A 26,382-nucleotide genomic window follows, 5' to 3' on the forward strand; every position below is an offset into this window, starting at 1 on the left:
CTCTTCTTAAGCTATTATAAACACAGTCTGATGATTCTTTATTTCTCTCCCTTCTTATTCTTCCTCCTCCATTCTTTATATGTTAGGTGTTTTATTCTGTACTCTTTTGTGTTTCATTTGACTGCTTTTGTGGATAGTTGATTTTATTTTTTGCCTTTAGTTAATTTTTGGTTGGTCTGCTTTCTTTGCTGTGATTTGATTTTCTCTGTTGACATCTATTTAGCCTTAGGAGTGCTGCCATCTAAAGCATTCCTTTAAAATACCCTGTAGAGGTGTTTGTGGGAGGTAAATTCCCTCAGCTTTTGCTTATCTGGAAATTGTTTAATCCCTCCTTCAAATTTAAATGATAATCTTGCTGGATACAGTAGTCTTGGTTCAAGGCCCTTCTGTTTCATTGCATTAAATATATCATGCCATTCTCTTCTGGCCTGTAAGGTTTCTGTTGAGAAGTCTGATGATAGCCTGATGGGTTTTCCTTTGTAGGTGACCTTTTTTCTCTCTCTGGCTGCCTTCAATACCCTGTCCTTGTCTTTGATCTTTGCCATTGTAATTATTATGTCTTGGTGTTGTCCTCCTTGGGTCTCTTGTGTTGGGAGATCTGTGGGCTTCTATAGTATGAGAGACTATTTCCTTCCTGAGCTTGAGGAAGTTTTCAGCAACTATTTCTTCAAAGACAGTTTCTATTCTATCCCTTTTTCTCTTCTTCTTCTGGAACCCCTATAATGCAAATATTGTTCCATTTGGATTGTCACACAGTTCTCTTAATATTCTTTCATTCCTAGAGATCATTTTATCTCTCTCTGCATCAGCTTCTCTGTATTCCTATTCTCTGATTTCTATTGCATTAACAGTCTCTTGCACCTCATCCAGTCTACTCTTTAGTCCTTCCATTGCTTGTTTCATTTCTGTTATTATTTCCCTCTGGACTTCATCTGTTAACTCTTGTATATTTCTCTGCAGCTCCATCAGCATGGTTATGACTTTTATTTTGAATTCTTTTTCAGGAAGATTGGTTATATCTGTCTCACCAGGCCCTCTCTCTGGTGTTTGAGTGATTTTGGACTGGACTAGGTTCTTCGGTCTTTTTATGGTGATGGACGTGATCGCTGGCAAGTGGCGCATGTGTCAGTTGGGAGAACAAAGTCCTTTCCTGCTTGCTGCTCACCTTGTCCTTCTCCACTGCCTGTGCCATTTAACTGCACACAGGCAGCAGTCTCTGGGTCAATACCCTGAGCTGCCGTGACAGGGGACATACCTTTTGTACCCTGCACTGGCTTCTTCTGCTTGTGCCGGGCAGCTGTGCATAGGCAGCAGCCTCTGGGTCTGGCCTAGTTAGTTGTGCACTGGGAGGAAACTCTGTGTGGTTGCTGTGGGCAGGGCTGCTCCCTGGCTGGTCCGCAGCAATGGTGGGTCAGCTGCTTTGCTTGCAGTTCCGGCAGGTAGGAATGAATGTCAGGCTGCTTATCACCGTGAGGGGCTTTGGAGCTGCATTGCCACCTGGAGTGTCAGGGCGCCTGAAGTTCCTTAAAATTCCCAGCCTGCTGGGCTGAGTGTGCCAAGATGATTTTGTCCAACTGTTAAGCCCTTGTCCCTTTAAGACTTTCAAAGTGCCAGCTTTTCTTTTGTCCCAGGGGAGCCGCCTGTGGGGACCTGCTCGCAGTCTCAGTCTCTGATTTTACTTTTCTGTTTCTTTAATATCCAATACACCATGCAATGTGTGTCTGTGCTCCCGGTGCAGATTACTAGGGCTGGTTATTTAGCAGCCCTGTGCTTCCACTCCCTCCCCACTCTGATTCTTTTCCTCCCACCTGTGAGCTGGGGTTGGTGGAGTGCTTGGGTTCCAGCAGGTCATGGCTTTGTATCTTACCCTTTTTTGCGAGATGCTGAGTTCTTGCAGATGTAGATGTAGCTTGGCTGTTGTAGTGTATCTTCTGGTCTTTCTTTTAGGAATACTTGTATTTGCTGTATTTTCAATATATATATGGTTTCGGGAGGAGATTTCTGCTGCCCTACGCATGCCGCTATCTTGAGAAAAAAATGAAGATGTGTGTTTTAATAAGACAAAGTATCAGGAATGGAGATTTGTTTTGTTGAGGGTAAAAGAAAGTAATTATTCTGAAGTACAGCTGTTTATTTAAGGAGGATGAACTCTAAATGTAAAAAAAATATTGTAGAAACTTTGTGGAAGAATTAGAAAACTTTTTGCAATTTTTTAGCATTAACAGCAAATTAGAATTTTGTTTTCAGTGAAAAGGACAAGTTTTCTCAAACTGTTAGTTTGTGCTTAATGTTGAAAAATTTTAGAAAGTTTTCTAATTTTATCAAAGCAGTTTCTCATGCTTAAAGTCTCAATGAATTGTCTTAAGTATTTAGGAAAATGAGATCTCAATATTAAAAGGACTAAAAGCTAAACTTTGCTAACAACTGTGTAACCTGTATCTGCCTTTGAAGTATTTTGTTGTCATTCTAGCTAAATGGATAAGTATTGCTTCATGGCAACCTATAATCTTATTTAAGGAAGTGCCAAAGAAAGTTTTTCTGACAACTTCCCAAAATCAAATTCAAAAAGATGCTTTTACCTCTAGTTAACTCTGATATTTTCTAGAGGGCCCCTGGAACACATCAGAGGAATTTTTTCTCCTCATCAGGGAAAATATTTGGCTAATTTGGCTTATTTAACTGGTATATATTTACCTGGAAAGCACTGTCAAAGGGAATGATGCTAAACTTTGTTACTGAATGTTTTGTGTTACAGAAATATCCAAATTTTCTTATGTCAACTGTCTTATAGTAAGCTCTCATCAGCTCTTTCACCATTGTCATTTGTAAGTCTTTTGCCATTTATAGTAACTGTTTTATTACCCCTAAACTAGTAAAGAACTAGATTTCAGAAGAACAGGTATTGTTTACATAGGATTAAGTAAACTAAGGAAAATGATTTTGTGGTTTTTGTTTCAAATGTTGCTGATAAGTTTTAATAAAAGCTTTTTACTGACAACAAATGTATGTTCATATATAACTTGATTATTTTTCCTGTAATTCCTGATATGTGATCAAGAACAGAACAAATAAGACCAAAACAGTTTCTTAACATGTATTTGCTAGGTAAATATGAAGGGTGCCCTCTCAGCATCACTCTTGTGCTCTTAAGTCTCGAGTCCCCTGGCTGGTCCTTTCAGATCTTCGATATCTCGTTGTGTCTCCTCCCTTATCTGTGGGTCAGAAGCAGGGAGGGACTGACACTTTTTCCTACATTAACTGAGATGGTCATGAGGTTATTTTCCTTCATTTTGTTGATGTGGCATATTACATTGATCAGTTTTCATATGTTCAGCCATCCTTGCATTCCTGAATAAATCCCACTTGCTCATGGTGTATAATCCTTTAAATATACTGTTGAATTCTGTATGCTAGTATTTTTTGAGGCTTTTGCATCAGTGATCATAAGAGATATTGGGGTATAGTTTTTTGTAATGTTTTTGTCTAGCTTTGGCATTAAGTGTTGTGCTGGCCTCAGAATGAGTTAGGAAGAGTTCCTTCTTTACTTTTTTTTTGGAAAAATTTGAGAAGGGTTGGTATTAGCTTCCGTTTAAATGTTTTAAATGTTTTATAGCATTTACCAGTGAAGCAGTCAGATCCAGAACTTTTCTTTATTGGGAGAGTTTTATTGAGATATAGTTGACATATAACATTGTATTAGTTTTAGATGTGCAACATAATGATGACACATATATATATGTATATAGTGTGTAGATATATATACATGTATATATTTTTTACTGTATTCATTATGTAAATTTATATAGTATCTTTATATATGTAAATCACTACTTTAATAAGTTAATTAACATCTGTCACCACACATAGTTACAATTTTTTTTGTTGATGCGAATTTTTAAGATTTACTTTCTTTGTGACTTTCAAATGTATAATACAATATTGTTAACTATAGTCACTATGCTGTAGATGACCCCTCAGGACTTATTTATAAATAACTGGAAATTTATACCTATTGCACACCTTCACCCATTTCATAGCCCCCTCCATCCTTGTCCCTGGCAACCACCAACCTGTTCTCTGTATCTGTGAGTTCTGCTTTTTGTTTTTTGTTTTGATTCCACATACAAGTATGCTGGTTCACAGCTCTTTGGGATCTTCTCAGGTATAATCTGAAAATAGTCCCGTACTTGGAGGGCAGGGAAAGACCTACAAAGATGCAGGCATTCCAGAATGATAGGTAGCAAAGTTAATAAGCAAAGGAATTTACAGATGAGGCTTGTCTTGGGCAGCCCAAAATGAGTAGATCTCCATACCCACCCACCAAATCTTAAAGTTTACATAGAATCTGTAACTGGGTTCGGTCATGTATACAGTCCAGATGGTATCAAACCCGCATCGATCTCAAGGTTATAGCTTCAGGCAGCTTCTAGGAGCAGAGAAGGCAGGCAGAACCCACATTTTAAGGACAGGGCAGGGGTGAGGAGCCTCCAGTTGCCTGGGTCACAGATCAATTCGTGGTCATGTCTTCTTGATGATTTCCTTCTACCCTCCATCCCTTGTGATTGGCTCTTATAATCTCATATGCTCCCTCCCCTCCCCTGCCCCTTGCATTGTGCCCTGAGTGGTCAGCAAGGGGTTTCACCAGCACAGAGGGGGCTCCTTTGACAACTGTCTGGCTGTAATGGAGACATATGCTGCAGCAACAGCACAGGTGTGTGCAAGAAAAAAACCCAGATTAGGACAATGACTCCCAAAATCAGCTACAGTTTTTTCCACCAGGAGCCCCATAATCCAAACTACTGATCTATTAAATCCCTTAGGCTGGGTGTTGGATCACTTAGGGCATTCAACTGTGTCCTCAGTAAATGTCCTTAATAAAGATGATAAAGTAGACTCATCAGGTATAAATACATAACATTCTGCTTGGATAATGGCACAGGTGTCTCCTTGTGAAGCCCTAATAATATGGAAATCCATCCCATTTTGGAGGACAGCTTAGCTCTTAGGGACACATCAGTGTTCAGTAAGGACAGGCTTTGTTGGCTCTCACTTAAGGCTTGTTGAATAAATTTCATAAGAGCTTTTATATATGCTATAAATCCTCCATGGCCAATGTGTGGAGCAAAGAGGCCAAATGATCATACATACCAGTGAAAGATAGATTGTGCTCATCTAGCTTAAAAGAGAGGGACTTTGGCAACTGTGGTTACACTGGGGTTGATTCTCCCCTATGCCCAGGGAAAACCCAGGGTACAGCAGCCCAACCACCTAGGTGGAGGCCACGGGCAAAGATCTGGGCCACATAACCATGGGTCCCATTTGGGGCTACCTAGTATATACCTGGGCAGTGCAATCAGTCAGCCCCAAACCAGTTGCCATCCCTTAATGTGACAGAATGACTGCCTAGGTTCAGCAATATCCATCCCAGATTTTTGGTATAATTGTGCTGGTTTTGTTTAGAGTGATTTTTTTCTTTTTCAACACCCAACATAAGGGTGACCTGGGGCTCAAATGTCCATAACCTGGGGTAAGCCACATAAACTCATCCCACATCTGGGCATAGCCACCAATAGTCCTGATGGTGGTATTTTAGGGCCCTTGTGTTCAGTGAGTTGATGGGCTGTGTCTGGAGTTTTAGTGACAGGAAGAGTATCCATGCCCAGTGTTATTGATAGTGTGTGTACCCCAGGCCATGTTTCTGGATCAGTATTGGTGACGTCACATGATTTAGGAGTACTAGTTTTAGCTTGTTCCTTCTTATTTATTTGTTTGTTTGTGTTTGTTTTTTGGTATCATTAATATACACTTTGTAGCGAGCTGCTTGCACGGGTGAAAAGGGAGTGAACAAAAAACACAGACAACACAGACAGACAATGGCTGTAGCCCCAATGTGGTGCAGTTCCTTTATTTTTCTACTGCCTTTCTCGGACCTCAGCCAAGTGCTATACTCATCTTTCCCTTCTCAGGGGGGACAGGCCAGAACACCTTGTTGATTTTCTTAGAATCTGCCCAGTAAGCAAGTGCGGTGCTTTCACACATCCTCAAGGTCTCCCTGTTTTCAGGGTGAGGCGTCCTGGCTCGTTTTCGAGGGCAAGATATGCTTTCGTGGGCAGATAATGTCCAAGGCCTGCACCTGTTGTTCTCAAGCTGGTGCCTCCCCATGCTGCATTCAGACCTGGGGGCAGGTGCTTTCCCATTCTGCGTTCAGACACGTGAGAAGACAAAGGCCTTCCTCCTTTCCTTAAATATTGCATGGCTGAGATTGAACATGTCAAAAGACAGACATAAGTTGAGCGTTTTGGTTCACGGTTTGTTTTCTTCGGTTTCACCAGCAGTAGACTAGGAGACAGAAACATATTAGTAAGAACAAAGTTCCTGAGCTAAGCATAGCGGAAGCAAAAGCACCTTTAATCTGTGATATAGGGTTAAGGTCTGAGAGCCCTTGAGCTATTCCTTTAAAAATATCTTCTCCACTTAATTTGGGAAGTTCTCAGGTAAAGGTATTGATTATTTGGGTTTCAAGTTCTCGTATTTTCGCGGATGTGTTTTGTGCCCCCAAAGAAGATCTTTTATCTTAGCCCATTCTGATGACGTATTATATGGGGTTGGGGTCACACAAAACTGAGTGGAATTCCAATCACATCTCAGTAAGGACTGCGTAGTAAGTACACGAATCTGGTCTCCAAGCCAGGAGACTGTTTGTTTAAGATTTTGAACATCAGTTTCCAATTGAATATCAATATCATGTTGCTGCCATAAGTGGGAATTGTAATGCCAATTTTGCACAAAATCTGCTGTTTGGAGACTTTCTTGTAGAGCTACTCCTACTACTGCTGCTGTAGAAGTGATAGCTGTAGGTCCTAAAACTACAGTTATAAGCATTCCTACAAAGCGCTTTGTTCTATGAGTGAGGTTAGTGACTAATTGGTATAATTGTGTTATTCCAGTAGACTTGCTCCAAGGGCGGGTGAGATTCACCGGGAGCCAGAGTTCTGTCCATGCGCGAAGCAAATAAAGTCTCTGTGAACTAGAATTTAAAGTTAGAGAAGCACTGATGCAACTAAAAAGCTGAACCTCCAAGGTGCAATTTAAAGATCCATTCTCTGGGTGCCAGTTCACGGAACTAGAAGGAGAAAAGGGAATCGTACGTATGCCTGAATATTTTTAGTGGTGTTAGTATGTAAAGGTACTTTAATGGAGTTATTCTCATAACATAATTAGTCTCCTAGTCTACTGCTGGTGAAACCGAAGAAAACAAACCGTTTCCTCTCCACGTCTTACTAGGTTCAAGGGCTGCAAGCAGTTTCCAAATATGTCCTTGAACCATCACCGATTCATTCAAATGAGGCAGAGGGGGAGTCAGCCCTGCCTCATGCCAAATAATAGTTTCATTAGCCTGGGCAGAAATGCCATGATTTTCTTTATGCCACTTGAGAGGTATTTGGGAAAATTTTGTTCTAAAATCACCATGAGGACTCCAATCAATAATGGAGAAAGATTGATTATTTGCTTCTGTACTGGATATTAATATTTTGGGGTTATGCCCTCTACATCGGATCCATGTAAAATGACACATCTCAGCATTTATTTCAGGAATCAGGCACAGAGAGACAAGTGTAGGGGGGTGTCTCTCTGTGGTACTATTTCCTACTTTAAAGCTTTTTACAGATAACAAAAAGGTGCTCACAGTGAGATAAGAATGATTATATCTGAGACCCCAGGCTTCATGTGACGTTTGAAGACAATGAGATCCCTTTCCAATGCAGAGGGGGATACCCTCTGCCCCTAAGGGGAAAGAACAAGAATTGTTATTTCCTTCAGCGGGTTTCCCCTCTTCGTTGGGATGTGCAGTCAAAAGAAGGTCAAAAGGTCCTGGCATCCATTGTGTTTCATTTATATACACTAAAACCTCAGGGTCTCCCCGTGAGACAGCCTGGAAAAGAGGGGGGTTTGGGATATAGGCCCAGTATACATGATCTGCGCCTACCTGACATGTGACAATGGCCATCATCACCAAAAAGAGGGACGAAGGTGTCCACATTTGGCCTGCTTGTTGAACAATGCATTGCCTTCTTGGGTGAGCTTCTTTAACTGCCCCCAGGTGGGGACTGAAACCTGTCTAGTTCCCCTAGTATGGATCTGAGCCCTGACATTGAGGTCTTATAATTCTTGTAAAAGATCTTCATCCCTACTATGTTTGGTCATGGCGCAATTTCAGGCGTTTGCTAGGTAGCCACTCACACTGTTTTCCTATGGAAACATAAGCATAACCACATCCCCAATGTAAAACATGTCCGGGGAGCCATTGTCCTTCCAGAGTCCTGTAAAAGGCAGGTTGGTAAACAGAAGAATGAGTAGTTGAGGGGGTAAAATGTGTTTCTGCTGCCAAACCTTTAGGGAGCGCATCCCAGTGATCAAAAAATTGAGAGTAAATAAAACTTTGTATATAAGCGTCCGTGGGGTCATGGTAATAAGGGAATCTCCTGTATCTCCCCCCTGGTGTTTATGTAAATAATCTTTAAATGTTGTATTGGCATGTTTGATAATGGCTTGACCTTGACTATTAAAGGGGATGCCAGTAATATGTTGAATATAATAATGTTGTAGGAAAGTGGATAACTTTTTAGAGGTGTATGCAGGGGCATTATCAGTCTTCAAAGTTTAGGGGAGACCCATAACAGCAAAGCAGGATAACAATACTGTCCATCAGCTTTTTCAGAAGATGAAGGGGTCGCCCACTGAAAATGAGAAAAAGTGTCAATGGTGTGGTGAACATAGCGCAGCTTCCCAAAGGGAGGGAAGTGAAAAACATCCATGTGCCAGATATGGTTCCCTTAAAGACCATAGGGATTACATCCTGGTGGGAGAGAAGGGGTGTTAAGGGATTGACAAATAGAACAAGAGCGGAAGGTATCACGGGCCTGTTGGAACGTGATATGGAACCGAGAACGTAGACCATGGGCATTAGTATGATGCAGGGCATGTTCTTCTGTTGCTGCTTGGATAGTACCTATTAGGAGAGAATCAATTTTAGCATTTCCATAACTAAGGGGAAGAGAAGAATGTGACCGAACATGAGTGATGAAAAAAGGTGAAAGGCGATGGAGAATAAGTGACTGGACAGCACAGAAGAGTGACAGGAAGGAAGTAAGTAGGTTGTGAAGAAAATGAAGGGGGCAACTGTGTAAAAGGCAACAGGGACACAGTATAAACAGCATATTGAGAGTCACTGACAATATTAAAAGGGCAGGGAAAATCTTGAAGAGCTAAGAAAATAGCAAACAATCTGCTCTATTGTACGGAGGCATATGGAGAGAAAACAATTTTCTGTTTATTCTCTGACCAATATCCAGCTTTTCCAGAACTGGAGGCATCAGTGAAAAGCGTAGGGCCTGTTACTGGGATTGAAGCAATGATGGTGAGAGGCACCATTGGGTGAATCTTTAAAAAGAAAAATAGTTTGTTAGGAGGATAATGATTGTCAAATGTACCTTGAAAATCACAGGCGATCTGGCAATTGAGGTGGAACTCAAGACACTGAGAAATTTCTGAGAAGGATAAATTAGAAATAATTTGGGAAGGATCGACACCTTGAAGTTGACGACACTGATGACAACCTTTAAGAATTAAGCAAGCAATTTTATCAAAATATGTCACCAGCCATTTGTTTTGTTTGTTAGGTAAAAAAAAAATCCACTCTAAAAGACCGTGAGGTTGGCCTAGCGCAGCAGAAGGTGAGTGAAGAGTATGGAAAATGTATAATGAGAGAGGATACGAGGGGTCTAGGTGTGAAAGAAAGGCTTCTGAAACACGTTCAACAAATTGGAGTTCTTGTTCAGTCAAAGGGGATAAGGAGCAAGGGCTATCCAGCTGTGGAGCGCCCTCTAGAGTGTGAAATAAATGCTGCAAGGCATAGGTAGGGATACCTAAGGAGGGACGTAACCAATTAATGTCACCTAAAAGTTTCTGGAAATCATTCAGGGTCTTTAAGTTGTCACGTGTAATCGAAGTTCTTTGAGGTTTGATTTGTGCATCACCTAGATGTATCCAAGATAATGTATAGGAAGGCTTTGCTGTACTTTTTCAGGATCTATACATAAGTTATGTAAGGACAATTGAGATAGATATTGATAAGCTTCCTGTTGCATAGATATACAGTAGGTGCGGCTAAAAGAAAGTCATTCATGTAATGATATAAGAGAATTTGAGGATATTCTTGTCTAACTGGTGAGAGGGCTCTGTCTACAAATTCTTGGCGTAAGGTTGGGCTATTGAGCATACCTGAGGCAGGACATGCCACTGATATCTGGCTGTGGGTCTGTCATGGTTATATTCAGGAACAGTGAAAGTGAATTTTCTTTATCTGTAAAGGGATGGTAAAAAAACAATCTTTCAAATCAATCACTAATAAGGGCCAGTCTTTAGGGACCATAGAGGGGCAGGGCACTCCTAATTGTAGAAGACCCATAGGCTTGATACATTTATTAACTTCTCTTAAATCTGTCAAAAGCCTCCATTTGCCACTATCCTTTTTTATAACAAATACTGGTGAATTCCAAGAGGAGACAGACGGTTCAATATGTTGAAGTTCCAACTGTTCCTGAACCAAAGATTTTAGAGCCTCGAGTTTATCTTTTGGAAGCAGCCACTGCTCCACCCAGACAGGTCTATGTTGGACCCATTCTAGCTGTAACACTCGAGGAAACAGGTGGGTAGGGCCTTTAGTTTAAAGGTTTTTGTGTGAGATTTATTTGTGGTGGATCAGCATAGGTGAAAGGATCAAATCCCATATTCATCATGATATTCTTGGCTTGTGGGGACAAAAATGGGATATTAAGAAAAACTCCAAATTGTTTAAGTACATCTCGGCCCCATAGATGGGTGGAGATATCCATTATATAAAAAGAGACAACAGCCGTTTGTCCTTCTGGCCTGACACATGTCATGGGGAGGAGGTTTGAAAGACATCTCGGGTACTTCCCAACCCAGATAAGGTGATTTGTACTTTTTGTTTGTCCCGTGGTGTAGGCAATGCACTTAAAGAAAAAATGGAGACATCAGCCCTTGTGTCAATTAGTCCTAGAAATTCTATATCTTGTATTTTTAAGATCAGAGTGGGTCTCTGATCATTAATTAATGTTTCCAAAAAAATTTTCTTCCCAGTACTACCAAAACCACCACTTCAGGACTGTTCTATCTTTGGGAAGGTTACATAAGGAAGAAGCAACAATTGGGCTACACGCTCTCCAGGGAGAACGTGTAGTGTTTGGGAAACATTTGCCATAATTTTAATTTCTCCATTGTAATCTTCATCTATCACTCCTACATGTACAAATAATCCCTTCATGGTGGAACTGCTACAGCCGATAATCAGTCCCACAGTCTTTGGAGGGATGGGATCAAAGACGCTTGTTGATAATTTGTACACTCCTCCCCCAGGGGATAAAGTATAATTTTTTTTTATTTTGGTATCATTAATCTACAGTTACATGAAGGACATTATGTTTACTAGGCTCCCCCCTTCACCAAGTCCTCCCCACATCCCCGTTCACAGTCACTGTCCATCAACATAGTAAGATGCTGTAGAATCACTACTTGTCTTCTCTGTGTTACACAGCCCTCCCCGTGCCCCCCCAACACTATACATGCTAATCATAATGCCCCCTTTCTTTTCTTCCCGCCCTTATCCCTCCCTTCCCACCCGTCCTCCCCAGTCCCTTTCCCTTTGGTAACTGTTAGTCAATTCTTGGGTTCTGTGCTTCTGCTGTTGTTTTGTTCCTTCAGTTTTCTTTTGTTCTTATACTCCACATATGAGTGAGATCATTTGGTACTTGTCTTTCTCTGCCTGGCTAATTTCACTGAGCATTATATCCTCTAGCTCCATCCATGTTGTTGCGAATGGTAGGATTTGTTTTTTTCTTAGGGCTGTGTAATATTCCATAGTGTATATGTACCACATCCTCTTTATCCAATCATCTACTGATGGACATTTAGGTTGCTTCCAAATCTTAGCTATTGTAAATAGTGCAGCAATAAACATAGGGGTGCATCTGTCTTTTTCAAACTGGAGTGCTGCATTCTTAGGGTAAATTCCTAGAAGTGGAATTCCTGGGTCAAATGGTAAGTCTATTTTGAGCATTTTGAGGAACCTCCATACTGCTTTCCATAATGGTTGAACTAATTTGCATTCCCACCAGCACTGTAGGAGGGTTCGCCTTTCTCCACAACCTCGCCAACATTTGTTGTTGTTTGTCTTCTGGATGGTAGCCATCCTTACTGGTGTGAGATGATATCTCATTGTGGTTTTAATTTGCATTTCTCTGATGACAAGCGATGTGGAGCATCTTTTCATGTGTCTGTTGGCCATCTGAATTTCTTCTTTAGAGAACTGTCTATTCAGCTCCTCTGCCCATTTTTTAGTTGGATTATTTGTTTTTTGTTTGTTGAGGTGTGTGAGCTCTTTATATATTTTGGATGTCAACCCTTTATCGGATCTGTCATTTTCAAATATATTCTCCCATACTGTAGGATACCTTTTTGTTCTATTGATGGTTTCCTTTGCTGTACAGAAGCTGTTCAGCTTGATATAGTCCCATTTGTTCATTTTTGCATTTGTTTCCCTTGCCCAGGGAGATATGTTCAAGAAGAGGTCACTCATATTTACGTCTAAGAGATTTTTGCCTATGTTTTTTTCTAAGAGTTTTATGGTTTCATGAGTTACATTCAGGTCTTTGATCCATTTCGAATTTACTTTTGTGTATGGGGTTAGATAGTGATCCAGTTTCATTCTCTTACATGTAGCTGTCCAGTTTTGCCAGCACCATCTGTTGTCATTTCCCCATTGTATGTCCATGGCCCCTTTATTGAATATTAGATGACCATATATGTTTGGGTTAATATTTGGAGTCTCTGTTCTGTTCCATTGGTCTGTGGCTCTGTTCTTGTGCCAGTACCAAATTGTCTTGATTACTGTGGCTTTGTAGTAGAGCTTGAAGTTGGGGAATGAGATTCCCCCCCACTTTATTCTTCCTTCTCAGGATTGCTTTGGCTATTTGGGGTCTTTGGTGGTTCCATATGAATTTTTTAACTATTTGTTCCAGTTCATTGAAGAATGCTGTTGGTAATTTGATAGGGATTGCATCGGATCTGTATATTTCTTTGGGCAGGACGGCCATTTTGACGATATTAATTCTTCCTAGCCAAGAGCATGGGATGAGATTCCATTTGTTAGTGACCTCTTTAATTTCTCTTAAGAGTGTCTTATAGTTTTCAGGGTATAGGTCTTTCACTTCCTTAGTTAGGTTTATTCCTAGGTATTTTATTCTTTTTGATGCTATTGTGAAGGGAATTGTCTTCCTGACTTCTCTTTCTATTAGTCTATTGTTAGTATATAGGAAAGCCACAGATTTCTGTGTGTTAATTTTGTATCCTGCAACTTTGCTGAATTCCGATATTAGCTCTAGTAGTTTCGGAGTGGAGTCTTTAGGGTTTTTTATGTACAATATCATGTCATCTGCAAATAGTGACAGTTTAACTTCTTCTTTACCAATCTGGATTCCTTGTATTTCTTTGTTTTGTCTGATTGCCGTGGCTAGGACCTCCAGTACTATGTTGAATAACAGTGGGGATAGTGGGCATCCCTGTCTTGTTCCCGATCGCAGAGGAAAAGCTTTCAGCTTTTCGCTGTTCAGTACGATGTGGCTGTGGGTTTATCATAGATGGCCTTTATTATGTTGAGGTACTTGCCCTCTATGCCCATTTTGTTGAGAGTTTTTATCATGAATGGATGTTGAATTGTATCAAATGCTTTTTCAGCATCTATGGAGATGATCATGTGGTTTTTGTCTTTCTTTTTGTTGATGTGGTGGATAATGTTGATGGATTTTCGAATGTTGTACCATCCTTGCATCCCTGGGATGAATCCCACTTGGTCATGGTGTACGATCCTTTTGATTTATTTTTGAATTCGGTTTGCTAACATTTTGTTGAGTATTTTTGCATCTATGTTCATCAGGGATATTGGTCTGTAGTTTTCTTTTTTGGTGGGGTCTTTGCCTGGTTTTGGTATTAGAGTGATGTTGGCTTCATAGAATGAGTTTGGGAATATTCCCTCCTCTTCTATTTTTTGGAAAACTTTAAGGAGAATGGGTATTATGTCTTCTCTGTATGTCTGATAAAATTCCGAGGTAAATCCATCTGGCCCGGGGGTTTTGTTCTTTGGTAGTTTTTTGATTACCGATTCAATTTTGTTGCTGGTAATTGGTCTGTTTAGATTTTCTGTTTCTTTCTGGATCAGTCTTGGAAGGTTGTATTTTTCTAGGAAGTTGTCCATTTCTCCTAGGTTTCCCAGCTTGTTAGCATATAGGTTTTCATAGTATTCTCTAATAATTCTTTGTATTTCTGTAGGGTCCATCGTGATTTTTCCTTTCTCATTTCTGATTCTGTTGATTTATGTTGACTCTCTTTTCCTCTTAATAAGTCTGGCTAGAGGCTTATCTATTTTGTTTATTTTCTCGAAGAACCAGCTCTTGGTTTCATTGATTTTTGCTGTTGTTTTATTCTTCTCAATTTTATTTATTTCTTCTCTGATCTTTATTATGTCCCTCCTTCTGCTAACCTTAGGCCTCATCTGTTCTTCTTTTTCCAATTTCGATAATTGTGACATTAGACCATTCATTTGGGATTGTTCTTCCTTCTTTAAATATGCCTGGATTGCTATATACTTTCCTCTTAAGACTGCTTTTGCTGTATCCCACAGTAGTTGGGGCTTTGTGTTGTTATTTGTTTCCATATATTGCTGGATCTCCATTTTGATTTGGTCATTGATCCATTGATTATTTAGGAGCGTGTTGTTAAGCCTCCATGTGTTTGTGAGCCTTTTTGCTTTCTTTGTACAGTTTATTTCTAGTTTTATGCCTTTGTGGTCTGAAAAGTTGGTTGGTAGGATTTCAATCTTTTGAAATTTACTGAGGCTCTTTTTGTGGCCTAGTATGTGGTCCATTCTGGAGAATGTTCCATGTGCACTTGAGAAGAATGTGTATCCTGTTACTTTTGGATGTAGAGTTCTGTAGATGTCTATTAGGTCCATCTGTTCTAGTGTGTTGTTCAGTGCCTCTGTGTCCTTATTTTCTGTCTGGTGGATCTGTCCTTTGGAGTCAGTGGTGTGTTGAAGTCTCCCAGAATGAATGCATTGCATTGTATTTCCTCCTTTAGTTCTGTTAGTATTTGTTTCACATATGTTGGTGCTCCTGTATTGGGTGCATATATATTTATAATGGTAATATCCTCTTGTTGGACTGAGCCCTTTATCATTATGTAATGTCCTTCTTTATCTTTTGTTACTTTCTTTATTTTGAAGTCTGTTTTGTCTGATACTAGTATTGCAACACCTGCTTTTTTCTCTCTGTTGTTTGCATGAAATATCTTTTTCCATCCCTTGACTTTAAGTCTGTGCATGTCTTTGGGTTTGAGGTGAGTCCCTTGTAAGCAGCATATGGATGGATCTTGCTTTTTTATCCATTCTATTACTCTGTGTCTTTTGATTGGTGCATTCAGTCCATTTACATTTAGGGTGATTATTGAAAGGTATATACTTATTGCCATTGCAGGCTTAAAGTTTGTGGTTACCAAAGGTTCAGGGTTAGCTTCTTTACTATCTTACTGTCTAACTTAACTCGCTTATTGAGCTATTATAAACATGGTCTGATGATTCTTTATTTCTCTCCCTTCTTATTCCTCCTCCTCTCTTCTTCATATGTTGGGTGTTTTGTTCTGTGCTGTTTTTAGGAGTGCTCCCATCTAGAGCAGTCCCTGTAAGATGCCCTGTAGAGGTGGTTTGTGGGAGGTAAATTCCCTCAACTTTTGCTTGTCTGGGAATTGTTTAATCCCTCCTTCATATTTAAATGATAATCGTGCTGGATACAGGAGTCTTGGTTCGAGGCCCTTCTGTTTCATTGCATTAAGTATATCATGCCATTCTCTTCTGGCCTGTAGGGTTTCTGTTGAGAAGTCTGATGATAGCCTGATGGGTTTTCCTTTGTAGGTGACCTTTTTTTTCTCTCTGGATGCCTTTAATACTTTGTCCTTGTCTTTGATCTTTGCCATTTTAATTATTATGTGTCTTGGTGTTGCCCTCCTTGGATCCCTTGTCATGGGAGTTCTGTGTACCTTTGTGGTCTGAGAGGCCATTTCCTCCCCTATTTGGAAGTTTTCAGCAATTATTTCTTCAAAGACACTTTCTATCCCTTTTTCTCTCTCTTCTTCTGGTACCCCTATAATGCGGATATTGTTCCATTTTGATTGGTCACTCAGCTCTCTTAGAAATCTTTCATTCCTGGAGATCCTTTTATCTCTCTCTGCATCAGCTTCTCTGTGTTCCTTTTCTCTGTTTTCCAGTCCATTAATGGTCTCTTGCATCTTGTCTATTCTGTTTTGAAGTCCTTCCAGAGCTTGTTTTATTTCTGTATTCTCCTTCCTTAGTTCTTGCATATTTCTCTGCAAGTCCATCAGCATGGTTATGACTTTTGTTTTGAATTCTTTTTCAGGAAGACTGGTTAAATCTATCTCCCCAGGTTCCTTCTCAGGGGAAGATGTAGGAGATGCCAGAGCTGTCTGGGTTAGTCTTGTCTGGATCAAATTTTTTTTGCCTTTTCATGTTGATAGGTGCAGTGGAGGGCTATTGACACATCTATTAGCTTTCCACTTGGCTCCTGGCCTTTCTTTACTGGGACAACTGCGACCCCTAGTGGCTTGTGTTGGGCAGTTGCGTGTAGACTGGGTCTTTGTATCTTGCCGGGCTGGTATGGAGGAAGCTCCCTTGCTGTGGGTGTGGCCAGCCTCAGGCTGCTGCTCAGCTATGGCGGGGCGCCGGAGGGGTAGTGGACAGGGGGCTGTTTGGCTGTTTACCTCCGTGAGGGGTCTCAGAGCTGTTGCCTAGGGGGTTAGTGTGCCCGGAGTTCCCTGGAATTTCCAGCTGCTGGACTGTGACCTGGGATGTTTCCGTCCAGCTGTGGCATCCCTGTCCCTTTAAGACTTTCAAAAAGCACTCACTTTTCTTTGTCACAGGGTCATTGGCTTCAGGACCCTCTCACGGGTCTTACTGTCCTGTTTCCCTAGTTTCCAGCCCTCCACGCATGCACTGTGTCTGCGCTCTGGTGCGGATGGCTGGGGCTGGGTGTTTAGCAGTCCTGGGCTCCCTCTCCCTCCCCGCTACAACTCCTCTCCTCCCGCCGGGAGCTGGGGTGAGGGGCGCTCGGGTCCCACCGGCCGGGGCTTGTATCTTACCCCTTTCACCAGGCGTTGGGTTCTTGTAGGTGTGGATGTAGTCTGGCTATTGTCCTGTGTCTTCTGGTCTCTCTTTTAGGATTAGTTGTATTTGTTGTATTTTCAAAAATATATATGTTTTTGGGAGGAGATTCCCACTGTCCTACTCACGCCACCTTCTTGGCTCCACCCCTCGATAAAGTATAATTTTGAGCAGAACTAAGATCAGCGGCGCACTGCCGAGGGTGGCTGCCCAAAGATCGGACACCGTTAATTCAGAAAATTGCTCGTTTGGTGGGCCACCCCACTGCTGACAGGGAAGGGAGGTGATCCTGTATTGTTGTTCTGCAGGGCCCAGGACTGAGGCCCCGCCCCACCATTTCCTGGTGGGGGGAGAGGGTTGCCATCCGTATCAGTGCTGGATCTACATGTCTGAGTCCAATGCCTCCCTCTCCCACAGCGTCTACAGAACCCTGAAGGCATCTTAGACGCTTTTTTGTGAGGAATTATATTTTTTGCTCTTGCAGTCTGTTTTTATATGTCCAGGTTTCCCACAATTAGTCAAGTTGGTTTAGGAGTACCTTTCTGAATTGCAGCAGCAAGAACTTCAGCTTGATAAGCAACTCTGCCTATGCCAGCACAGGCTCTTAAAAATTCATCAACCGGAGCACCACTAGCTTTTAATGGGTGAAGTGCTTTCTGACACTCCGGGTTCGCATTTTCAAACGCCAATACCTGAAGAAGCATGTTAGCTGCAGGACTATCTCCTAAGCTGCAGAAAACAGCATCCTTTAAACAAGGTAAAAAATCAGTATATGGTTCCAAAGGACCTTGGGTGGTTTTTTTGAAAGAAGGGGCTATCTTTCCTGAGATTTCAGTTTTCATCCATGATTTTTAACACTATGGACTTCACCTGAGTTAAGGCCAAATCACTAAGCCCAGCTTGAGCTTCCAAGAAGGCATGAGGCCCGATCCCGGTGAGTTCAGACTCCACTGGACCAGGAGGTTGCCAAGTTGCATTCCTCCTAGCTTGTGAGGTAGCTTCCTCATACCACCAACTTTTTAACTGTAACCATGTGACCCTTCCAAAACAGTTCTACAGATATTTTCCCAATCCAAGCGTAGCAGCAAATTTTCTGCAGAAACAGTGTTAAGTAGGCCTAATACAAAAGGAGATCGGGGGCCATAATTTTGGACAGCTTGTTTTAAATCTTTCAAGATCTTATATGTTACTGGGAGATAATTTACCTCAAGTCCTCCTTGAGGGAATTGGGTGTTAGGAGGGATCGCTCGTCTAGTGATTGGGAAGACAGAAAAACTAGTGGATGTATGATGAGAGGCAGAAGGAGGGACAAAATCAGGAGGTGGCAGGAGATGTTCATCACAAGCACCAGGACCAGGACCCTTGGGAACGGTAAAGGAGCGTCCAGCCGCCGGCAGCGCGGCGGAGGCGGAAGAAAAGTGGGAAAAGCAGAAAGTGGCAGAACAGAGGGTGAAAGCTTGTGGGGAGTGGTAGCTACTGTCAATTTTTCTATAAACTCCATCAATATACAAGTGACCTTCTGAATATCAGAATGAGAGGCAGAAGACACACTAGAACTATTGTCTTCCTGATCAGACTCACCCCCACCTTCATCAGGGGGAGGTGGCAAACTCAAAACCTGCAGAACATCATCATATAGAGGACTACACTTATCAGAGACAGCAGAGCAAGCATCTCTCAGAGTCCGTTTCTAACACTTGCAAAGCTTGAGAAACAGAGCTACAAAGGGAGCACAAAGTAGCAGGCATCGTGTCCCCCTGTTGATGAGGCTGGTGAAGAGTTTTAACAACCTTATGCCAGGCTTCATTATTTAGTTGCACCTCTGACTGAAAGTGAAACCAAAAGCAATTATTTCCGGACCCTGGCAAATAAATCTTTCAACAGCTTGTCTTTGGCAGTTATGCCAAGAGAATGCAGAAGTCCCTGTATGAGCTGTTGATACTCCCTCTCAAGGGAGGGAGAGTTCCCCATTAGTACTCCTTGTTTCTTCCAGAAGTTCAACTATCGCAGTGTCAGCTTACCCGAAGTTGGCCCCCTTCTGGGTCCCAAGTCACCCCTGGCGTCCTATCTCCAATTTCTTCAGGGTTGTGGGGTCCTGCCCCACTGTGGGGTCATCCGTGCCCCACGCTGGGCTCCAGATGTAGCAAGCCGCTCGCACAGGTGAAATGGGGGTGAACAGAAAACACAGACAACACAGACAGACAGACAACGGCTGTAGCCCTGATGTGGCCACAGCTCCTTTATTTTTCTACTGCCTTTCTCAGACCTCAGCCAAGTGCTATACTCATCTTTCCCTTCTCAGGGGGCACAGGCGAGAACACTTTGTTGATTTTTCTTAGAATCTGCCCAGTAAGCAGAGGTGGTGCTTTCACACATCCTCAAGGTCTCCCTGTTTTCAGCGTGAGGCATCCTGGCTCGTTTTCAAGGACAAGATATGCTTTCGTGGGCAGATAACGTCCAAGGACTGCACCTGTTGTTCTCAAGCTGGTGCTTCCCCATGCTTCATTCAGACATGGGGGAAGGTGCTTTCCCATTCTGCCTACAAACGTGTGAGAAGACAAAGGCTGTCCCTATCACACTTACATGAACAACATTGTGGTTACTAGATTCCCCCCATTATCAAGTCCCCACCACGTACCCATTATAGTCACTGTTCATAAGCATAGTAAGATGCTATAGAGTCACTGCTTGTCTTCTCTGTGATGTACAGCCCTCCCTGTGCCCCCCACCCTGTTATGTGTGCTGATCGTAATGCCCCTTATTCCCCCTTCTCCCTCCCTTCCCACCCATCCTCCCCAGTTCCTTTCCCTTTCGTAACTGTTAGTCCATTCTTGGATTCTGTGAGTCTGCTGCTGTTTTGTTCCTCTAGGTTTTTCTTTGTTCTTATACTCCACAGATGACTGAAATCATTTGATACTTGTCTTTCTCTGCCTGGCTTATTTCACTGAACATAATACCCTCTAGCTCCATCCATGTTGTTGCAAATGGTAGGATTTGTTTTCTTCTGGTGGCTGAATAAAATTCTGTTGTGTATATGTACCATATCTTTACCCATTCATCTAGTGATGGACACTTAGGTTGCTTCCATTTCTTGGCTATTGTTAAATAGTGCTGCGATAAACATTGGGGTGCATAGTCTTTTTCAAACTGGGCTGCTGCATTCTTAGGGTAAATTCCTAGGAGTGGAATTCCTGGGTCAAAAGGTATTTCTATTTTTAGTTTTTTGAGGAACCTGCATACTGCTTTCCACAAAGGTTGAACTAATTTACATTCCCACCAGCAGTGTTGGAGGGTTGCCCTTTCTCCACATCCTTGCCAACATTTGTTGTTGTTTGTCTTTTGGATGGTGGCCATCCTAACTGGTGTGAGGTGATAATCTTATTGTGGTTTTAATTTGCATTTCTCTGATGATTAGCAATGTGGAGCATCTTTTCATGTGCCTGTTGGCCATCTGAATTTCTTCTTTGGGGAAGTGTCTGTTCAGCTCCTCTGCCCATTTTTTAATTGGGATTTTGCTTTTTGTTTGTTGAGGTGCATGAGCTCTTTGTATATTGGTCTGTAATTTTCTTGTTTTGTGGTGTCTATGTCTGGTTTGGTATTAGAGTGATGCTGGCCTCATAGAATGAACTTGGAAATATTCCCTCCTCTTCCACTTTTTGGAATACTTTAAGAGGGATAGGTATTAGCTCTTCTTTAAACATTTGGTAGAATTAAGTTGTGAATCTGTATACCTGGAATTTTGTTTTGGGAGTTTTTTGCTTATCAGTTTGATTTTCTTGGTGGTAATTGGTCTGTTCGGATTTACTGTTTCTGCTTTTTTAAGGTTGTGCTTTTCTAAGAATTTGTCTATGTCTTCTAGGTTGTCCAATTTATTGGCATATAATTTTTCATAGTATTCTCTAATAATTTCTTTGTATTTCTGTGGCATCTGTTATGATTACTCCTTCATTTCTAATTTTGTTTTTTTCTGTACTCTCTCTTTTTTTTTTGATAAGTCTGGTTAGGGGTTTATCTATATTGTTTATTTTCTCAAAGAACCAGCTCCTGGTTTGTTTGTTTCTTTCTTCTATTTTTTTATTCTTCTCAATTTTATTTATTTCTGCTCTGATCTTTATTATGTACCTCCTTTTACTAACTTTGGGTTTCATTTGTTCTTTTTCTAGTTTCTTTAATTGTGAGTTTAGACTGTTTATTTGGGATTGTTTCTTGAGGTAGACCAGTATTGCTATGTGCTTCCCTCTTAGAACTGCCTTCACAGCATCCCACAGATTTTAGGCTGTTGAATTTTTGTTTTCATTTGTCTCTATGTACTGCTTGATATCTGTTTTAATTTGTTCATTGATCCATTGATTATTCATAAGTATGTTTTTTAGACTCCATGTTTTTGTAGGCTTTTTTATTTTCTTTGTGCAATTTATTTCTATACAATTGTGGTCTTAGAAGCTGCTTGATACAATTTCAATCTTTTTGAATTATTGGGGCTCTTTTTGTGGTCTATGTGATCTATTCTGGAGAACACTCCATGTACTCTTGGAAAAATGTGAATCCTGCTGCTTTTAGGTGGAAGATTTTCTGTAGATACCATGTTCTGTAGATATCTGTTAAGTCCATCAGATCTAATCTATTATTCAGTGCCTCTGGTTCCTTATTTATTTTCTGTCTGTTGATGTGAGTGATGTGTTAAAGGCTCCTAAAATGAATGTGTTGTGATTTATTTCCCCTTTTAATTCTGCTAGTATTTGTTATTACATATTGATGCATAGATATTTATAGTGGTTATATCCTCTTGTTGGACTGACCCATTTATCATTATGTAATGTCCTTCTTTGTCTCCTGTTACTTTCTTTGTTTTGAAATCTATTTTGTTGATACAAGTACTGCTACTCCTACTTTTTTTTCCTATTATTTGCATGGAATGTCTTTTTCCATCCTTTCACTTTTAATCTGTGTATGTCTTTGCGTCTGAAATGAGTCTCTTGTAGGTAGCATATACATGGGTCTTGTTTTCTTTCATCCATTCTGGCACTCGTGTGTCTTTTTATTGGTGCATTCAGTCCCCTTTCTTTTTCCCTGCCCTTATCCCTCCCTTCCCACCCCTCCTGCCCAGTCCCTTTCCCTTTGGTAACTATTAGTCCATTCTTGAGTTTTGTGATTCTGCTGCTGTTTTGTACCTTCAGTTTTTCTTTGTTCTTACACTCCACATATGAGTGAAATCATTTGGTACTTGTCTTTCTCCACCTGGCTTATTTCACTGAGCATAATACCCTCTAGCTTCATCCATGTTGTTGCAAATGGTAGGATCGGTTTTCTTCTTATGGCTGAATAATATTCCATTGTGTATATGTACCACATCTTCTTAATCCATTCATCTAGTGATGGACACTTAGGTTGATTCCATTTCTTGGCTATTATAAATAATGCTGTGATAAACACAGGGGTGTATATGTCTTTTTCAAACTGGGCTGCTGCATTCTTAGGGTAAATTCCTAGAAGTGAAATTCCTGGATCAAATGGTATTTCTATTTTGAGCTTTTTGAGGAACCTCCATACTGCTTTCCACAATGGTTGAACTAATTTATATTCCCACCAGCAGTGTAGGAGGGTTCCCCTTTCTCCACAAAGTGGAATCAAAGGAAACCATCTCCATTGTCTGCTACAATTTTCTACTTTCAAAGTACCTTACTAATTTTACTAGCGATTAGTTTGAGCTATATATTTTCATACAACGTTCTTCATTAATCTGCTCATGTTCTCCAAAGTAATTTAGTATTCCAGTTACTTAATCAGTCCTCATAAATAAGACAAAGTATGATTCTCATTTGTAGAGCACACAGTGCTATGGTCCCTGAGGACACGGAGAAACTGCCAGCTGAGAACCAGGAGAGAGCCTTCACCAGAACACCGCCACGCTGACACCCTGATGTTTGTGCTCCCAGTTCGTATGTTGAAACTCTAACCCCTAACGGTGATGGTGTTAGTAAGAGGTGCTTTGGGGAGGTGCTTAGGTCTTGATGGTGGAGCCCTCATGAGTGGGATTAGTGCCCATATAATAGAGGCGCCAGAGAAGTCCCCAGCCCCTCTACCATTGAGGACACAGGGAGAAAGTGCCAGCTGAGAACCAGGAGAGCCTTCACCAGAACACCGCCACGCTGACACCCTTTGAAGCCAAAAGCCAGTTCCAGTCTGGTCTGCAAACCAGACCTAGGGGGAAAGCCCTTCCTCCCCGTGCCAGTGCTGGCATACACCCCTGAAAAAAAATCATGCTCTTCCTACCTGGAGAGACTCTGCCTCGGGCCATGGAGGAATCCAGCCTGATTAGATTCACTAACAGAATCAACACCCAAGGAACCCACCCAGAACCCATTCTGGAAGGAAAAAAAATGCGACAGTAAAATGGTTAGCTTCTTCAGAATGGGGCTTGTTAACTCAGTCAAAATATATTCATTAAGAATTAAAATACCTTTCTATCCTCCCCAGGACTGGAAAGTCCTCACACTGATAACCAATCAAGATAGAAGAGTTTTGTATCATTAGTTGCTGGGTAGAATACTTTCACAGAGTTGTGTTATGCCACTCAAGAACTGTCTACCTGGAGAATCGCTGACAGTAGTTTAGGTATGTGGGAAATGAGCTGAGAGAAAAAGAAGAATAGAAAACCTCTCCATAGTGTGTGGTCCTAGAAGAACTAGACAGATTGTTTATTCTTTATCCAGCTATCTGTCCTCATCTAGCAATGTCCCTGGCCTGTTCTAACCAATAGTTCTCCCTTCCTATGGGGGGACTGACATTGCCAACAGAGAATGTGTGAAAAAGAAGGAAGTAGATAGCACTCTAATCATACACCTCAGGGACCATCAGAGAAGAAACAGAAGAGACTGAAAATAACCTGGAGAGTATGATTTCCTGTCAACCGAGAGAAAGCCACCAAAAAACATGGAGAGAGGATTCTCAAAATAATAAAGTGCTGCAAAAACATTCAAGAGGATGAAATATAAGAAAGTTTTATTGTGTTTTAAAATTAGTGGGCACCAGTAACCTTCAATGGGACATAGAACATTAAAGGTAGAAGCTGTATTTCAAAAAAGTAGAGTGAATTAGAAATGAAGGCAGCAGATGTAAACAGTCCATCGAGAATTTTGGAAATGAAAACAAAGGAAAAGATGAGACTCTCATTTGAGAGAAAAGCACCACTAAGGGAAAGTCACTTTAAGATATGAAAGACCTTAACAAGTTTCTGAGTCAAGCAGAAGACATATGTAGATAGAAGAAATTCAAGATAAAAAAGAAGAAAAGATAAATTACCCACAAAATGCTTACTGGAATCCAAAGAATGAGAGAGATTGTCAGACTCGGCAATAAAAAGAAACACTTCTTCAGATACAAGAATGAGAACAGGGAGATTTGGAGTGAGAAAGGGGGATGAGGACATTCCAGTTATATGGCTTCAGTGGACTCACTTTTAGGACAAGGCAAGAACTTCTGCTAAAAAGGAGCTGGAAGAAAATATATTTGACAACTATGGAGAGAAGTTTCCTTTTTCACCAGAGTGGTAAGTGCATTATTTATTTAGCATAGAGCCATCCACACCCAATATTATGGGCATGCAATCATGAAACCAACATATTCTTTGTCCTCAAGAAATGTATCACCTACATGGAGTGACAGGGATACCAAGCACTGTAAAGTCAGGACAAAGGCAATTAATGTTTGGACACACAAGATAAGCGAATTATGACTTAGTATAGAAAGATTTTGTGATAAAGTGGGTGTTTTACACAAGTGGCCTAACAAGCAGAGAATTTTAGAAATAGGAATACTAAGTACAAGTGGACAACAGAAAGGAGATAAACAGTAAAACAAAAGTTTATCTGGAATCACTTAAAAATTTCAGCTTATCCACAATAAGTAAATATTTGCATTCCATTGAATAAAGAGGTGAACAGAATTTTATTTAGTTCTTCACTTCCCTAAGAGAAAACATACTTTGCTTGGTTTGTCTTACCAATATGCTGAGAGGCACTCAGTAAAGCTCTACCCATAAGTAGTAATATCAGATTGTAAATCAAAGGCTTACTCTATGAATAGCTGGTCAACTCCCTAATAGCCCAATAGAGGGTTTTATGGCAAGCCTCTCTGAAGCATGAGACCCTCAAGCCAGATTTCACATTCCTTCCTAACTCCCACTTGTACCACTAGCCAACTGCAATCCGGAAGGATTAAGAACTCCCAAGCGTATGAGTAATAATGCAGGAAGAAGAAAAATGATTGGATCAAAATGGCAAAACAGGATTCAGAAAAGAAAGGTGAAATGCAACTATGCAACCTTTTAATGAACTGTAACCCCCCACTCTTAGCAAACAAGCCCTGCACTGGAATCTGGCCCAATCAGAATAATTTATTCTCCTAGGAAATCATGACAGAGTAAAAAAGTCTACCCTGATGATTTTGTCTATGGTCTAATTCTGGAATGTTGGTGATCTTTTGGTCTGCTAATTTGTTCATATGAACTCTTATTCCTAAGAAATACCCACTGAAATTATAATTATGAACTTCAGAAGGTTTTCTAGAACAAACTCAAATTGATCCCAATTGAGGTTTTTTTGATTTATGCTAGTTTCTTTTTGAAATATTTTTGTATAATTTTTGCATCAATACTAATAAGTAAATTTACCCATAGTTTTTATTTTTTGTTCATTGTCATAGTTTAACATCAATATTACACTTAACTTTATTAAAGGAATGCATTTGATGCTATTGAGCCATTTAATTAGGATTGGAATTATCTTTTTCTTTTTTACATTGCCCTAAATATCTGGACCTGGAGTTTAAAATTTGCTCTATTTCATCTATGGAGACTATTCTATATAGATATTGTACTGCACAAGGAATTATTTATTCAATCTAAGTTAACAAGCTTATTTCCATAAAATTGAAAAAAATACTTTATTTTCCTCTGTTCCTGTATTAATTTTGTCATCATTTACTTTACTTGCAGCTTTTCTACTTTTTTCTTGATTAGTTTTCTCAGTGATTTATTTTATTGAAGAATTGTAAAACCTTTGAATTAATACATTGTT

At 40.7% G+C, this 26,382-nt stretch overlaps 2 long non-coding RNA genes across 4 annotated transcripts in view; one reads left to right on the forward strand and one right to left on the reverse strand.

The window, feature by feature from the left end:
* Positions 1 to 24,801, forward strand: part of LOC130681305 (uncharacterized) — a 39,154-nt gene extending 14,353 nt beyond the window's left edge. The window contains exon 2 of one of the 2 annotated variants that reach the window (XR_008994352.1): positions 17,859 to 24,801. This is a non-coding gene — a long non-coding RNA (uncharacterized LOC130681305). Of the gene's footprint in view, positions 1 to 1,947; positions 5,651 to 17,858 lie in introns of those variants that run through there. The other variant, XR_008994353.1, reaches the window with a different exon arrangement.
* LOC130681306 (uncharacterized) lies at positions 5,777 to 19,454 on the reverse strand. Of its 2 annotated transcripts, XR_008994355.1 has the most exons (3): positions 19,327 to 19,443; positions 10,282 to 10,363; positions 5,777 to 6,339 (listed from the first exon to the last, which is right to left on the reverse strand). It is a non-coding gene; the product is annotated as an uncharacterized LOC130681306 (long non-coding RNA). The 2 variants fall into 2 exon arrangements; XR_008994354.1 differs by lacking the exon at positions 10,282 to 10,363 and having other exon boundaries at positions 19,327 to 19,454.
* Positions 24,802 to 26,382: the final 1,581 nt, after the last annotated feature.

This window comes from Manis pentadactyla, chromosome 16 (genome assembly GCF_030020395.1).
Source record: "Manis pentadactyla isolate mManPen7 chromosome 16, mManPen7.hap1, whole genome shotgun sequence".
NCBI lineage: Eukaryota > Metazoa > Chordata > Mammalia > Pholidota > Manidae > Manis > Manis pentadactyla.